The following is a 4,372-nucleotide window of genomic DNA, read 5'->3' on the forward strand; positions in this document are numbered from 1 at the left end:
TCACTTCTTCTACAATAAGAACCCAAGTTGTGTGTTTCACAAGTCAGGCTGGAACAGGAAGCCTATGGACAACAAATTCCACTTCAGAGCTTCAGATGGGGAGATTTTAGAGCCACAGAGAAGCTGGAAAATGTACTCAAGGAAGGTTCTCATGAACACTTCTTTGAAGCTGGAGGGATTCCTTTGAAGCATGTGAGGCTTAAAAATCTTCTTTTAAGTGCCCACTAGAATATTGAGACTGGTTTAACTCAGATGGAACCAGAGCTCATACCTTTTTCTCCCCACTCACTTCTCCCAGACGGAATTCGTGGTGTTCTAAGTGTGGGTTAAAGTGGCTAAATGTAGCCTCTGGATGATGAGAAAACTATAGATTTCCTCTTGGATGATCAAGATGTGGGAAGAAGCTGGTGGAGGCATTCAAAACAAAGCAAAACAAAAATAAAACAAAACTCCAGCAAAACCTCAAATCAGGAGAAAAGGAAGCAATCAACTTGCTGACCTTGAAAGACCCCGTGAAAATCTGCCTTGTCAGACTTTGTGAGTCTATTTAAAATCTTGTTTCTACTCTGTCTTAACAGGGTTAGATTCTTTTTATCTCTATTTTTTGGCAGACTTCACATCCCTGAGTTTGTGATTGCTTATGCTGTTATCTATTTGTGCTAGTGTCAGTTACTGTTTGGGGTGAACAGCTGGAAATGTTTTGGGGCTCCCTGAAAGTAGCGAATGATTCTAGTTCCAGATTCTGGAGTGAATTTTGGAAAGCAGATGTATGTTTAGAGACGAGAATGAGAAATTACAGTCTGTAAGAATGAGAAGCTCTGAGGTGGGAACAGCCAGAGGGAAGAGGTCTTGTATAGGCAAAGAAGTTGGAAACTAGATTAGGTATATGTATCTCAAAGTGTGCCTAAGTGAGATGGATTGCCTGGCATATGGAAAGAGAAGTAGAAGTAGGTTAGAATTGAAACCGAAGGATTAATTTGATCAGGTCTGCCTGTCTTGCTTGCTTTGGTCACTTGCTTTTTGTTATTGTTCTCTTTTTTCCATGAGGCTGAAGACCATGGTTGCTGAAGGCCTGGCTGCTGAACGCTGAAACTTAACTTTTGGAAGGTCGAAAATTTCACACTGAGATCATGCTAACACCATTATTTTCTGTACATATGTCCTATGAAATGCCACAAGCTGTGACTATGTTTGCACAGAATGAACCTGTGACTTCATTCTTCTCCACTGCCAATCGCTTTTCTCCATGCCTTAGACTGCTCCACTTTCCTAATCCATAAATATCCCTATGCCTTATCTTCGGGGAAGAGGATATAAGAACTGTTCTACTGCCTCCTTGCTTGGTGGCATGGCAAGCAAATCTTTTCACTTTTGCAAAACTCATGTCACAGTGATTGACTTATGGTGCATGGGCAGAATGGACCTGGAACTAGCCGGTAACAGAATTTTAAAGAGAATCCAAGCAACTTGAGGTGTTCAATGAAGGAAGATAGTTCAAAAGTAGACTGGTCTTCAATGGTCAAAGACAGCCACAACAAGAGTCTTCTGAACAAATTTTCTCTCTGCTAGCTATCTTCCCTCTTGGATTCTAATTCTCATCTATACATGATTCATGTATACTTCATATATTTATCATAAAAGCAACTAAAAAATTTCTATTGCATAATAAAACACCTCTATAACATAACACTATCTACCTTGTGATACAGTAATTAGATGACCTCTTTTCTATGCTGACCATGTGTTTCTAGGGGCAGGAGCCATGTTCCAGTTGTGTATGATGGCAAGTGCCTGCAACACACTGGGCACCGAAATAACTGTTAAAACAAAATGCTGCATTGATGTGAGAAGGTTGATGAAGTTGAGCTACAATCTCTGACAGGAAAGCCAAAATCTTGGATAAATAGGGAGGAAGGGAATATGTTGGACTATCTCACTTTCCTTCTCCTAAATATAACATGATTTCACTTATCTTTTTGCATATGCTTTGTACTTTCCCTCAGACCATAACTGAATATTATTCTTTTATCTAAGGTATGACCAGAAATATAAACACTGAAGTTGGAGTAGTTGGGAAAGGTTGACAGGGAAGGAAGACTCCAAAGTATTTATACAGCAATTTATCAGAAATAAATGCCAAGTGTTTAGAAACAGATGGTGCCGTAGCTAACAAAAAAGTGTAGTCAATAATTTAAAGACCCAAGGGAAAAAGGTCTACAGGTAGAAAAGAAGCAAAAGGCAATTCAGAATTAACAGGATTTCCAGGGGAGTTGAACCAGGTTAAATGTGCTGATGTTAGTCTAATTGAACAATCTCAAGTTTTTTTGTTGAAGAAAACACCTGGGCATACCAGGTATTGTAATAGAAATATTATACATTTTTCAGTTATTATCTAATGATAGAGTTGATAGGATCATTGGAGTTGATAGGATCAATAGTCTCTAGCTATTGTGATAAAAACATTAATTTTCCATTGTCACACTTTAAGAATATAATACAGTTTTTTCATTTCCCAGGAAAATACAATACTGCTTAAATATCTAAATAATGTATTGATGAAAGGATATTTATATGCATTAAATATTTTAAAATAGCGCATTTTCTTTGTGTATTTAAAGTGGCATTTTATTGTACACATTTTTAGAAAGATCTTAATTCATGTTTGCAGATATTCCACAAATATTTGCTTCCTGCTTATTTAAAGGATTTATAATAGGAAGGTTGAATTATAGAGGAGAAAGTTTACTTAGGAGCAGCAACATTAAGCACCTTTAAGCCAGGCTCGGTGGCTCAGCCTGTAATTCCGCACCTTTGGGAGGCTGAGGTGAGTGGATTGCCTAAGCCCGCGGGTTCGAGACCCGCCTGGGCAGCCAGACCTCATCTCTACAATAAATCAAAAAATCAGCTGGGCGTGGTAGCACGTGTCTGTAGTTCCAGCTACTTGGAAAGCTGAGGCGGAATGATCGCCAGAGCCCAGCAGGTCGAGGCTGCAGTGGCCAGGGGCGGCCACTGCACTCCAGTCTGGGCTACAGAGTGAGACTCCAACTCAAAAACAAAAAACAAAAACAACATTAAGCACCTTTTTAAACGAATCTGCTTTAATCTAATCTTAAAGAAGGGAGCTGAGATAGATATTTCTAAGATAGTTTCCATGTATCGACCCTATAGCTCTATAATTCTACTACATACAAGATGAAAGTTCCCTAAATATAAAATCCTCAATGCATTATTATGCAAATATATATCTGTGTACTAGAAGATGACATAGCCAAAAAGCAGAAAGGATTTGTTTATGTAGTTCTATTACATTGTCTCCTTTTTCTGGTTGCTGTCTCAGTAGCAGTTGCTACTGAGCTCAACTCAGTCATATGATGAGAAGAAATGAGTAGAGCTAATAGGATTCTTCCAGTTTCTTTTGCTCCAACAATGCAGTTGCAAGGAGCAGTCATAATTTAATGCCTTGTCCTACTCTACTCCCCAATCCAAACATCTTCATTTCTTCTTAAAGAGATAATCAATCAGCTCTATAAAAAACTACCCTGTAACAAATCTTGAGAATCAACATATACAGCAAAATATTTTATAATTAATCAAGGAAACAAAATAATAAAAATATATGTACAACCACAGTATTCATAGTATGCTGTGCTCTATATTTTTAAACACTCATAATGATCACATGAGTATGGGTAGTAATTCTTTTTATTGGCCATTTTTACTAGCTATGTAATATCTTTACTTCTTCTCTATGTTTTTCAGAGAAGGATATTTATTGGAAGCACACTTTTAGTATAATAGTCAGTCCCCTACAAGTCATGAAGTTTGTCAAAAAACCTAATATTGCTGGGACAAAAAAGAGAATGAATGAACGGCAACGTGCTGCCACTGATTGCAATGTCTAGAATCCTGGCCATCTTCCCTGCTTGTCTGGCAGAACAACTTCTCTTTCTCCAGAACTTTGCTTCAAAGGCTTAGCTCCAGGTGGCTGGTTACTTTTTGGTATTTCAAAATACACTTTTGCATATTTTCCTCTAGGGATTCAATGTATATTACACTAAGGGATTATCTCAGCCTATTTTAATTTTTTGATTTCCATATCTTTCTCCTACACTTCTCTAAATTTGTAGGGGGATTCAGTGCCATGAATAAGTGTATAAGTGAATTAGAGACCATGAACACATGGGAAAGAAATGGCTATGAGCAAGAATTAGCAGAGATGGTTTATTCTAAGAATGAACGGGGAAAAAGTGCTAACAAGAGAAGGAACAGAAAGAGGACAAAAGGAAATCTAGGAAAGTAGATTGATAAATAAGTTAGGAAAAGAGTTTATATTAGAGCATTTGAAGTCAGTGGGGTCAAACGTCCATTTTAA

This window comes from Carlito syrichta, unplaced genomic scaffold, assembly GCF_000164805.1.
Source record: "Carlito syrichta isolate Samal-C Ts95f unplaced genomic scaffold, Tarsius_syrichta-2.0.1 Scaffold305221, whole genome shotgun sequence".
Taxonomy (NCBI): Eukaryota; Metazoa; Chordata; class Mammalia; order Primates; family Tarsiidae; genus Carlito; species Carlito syrichta.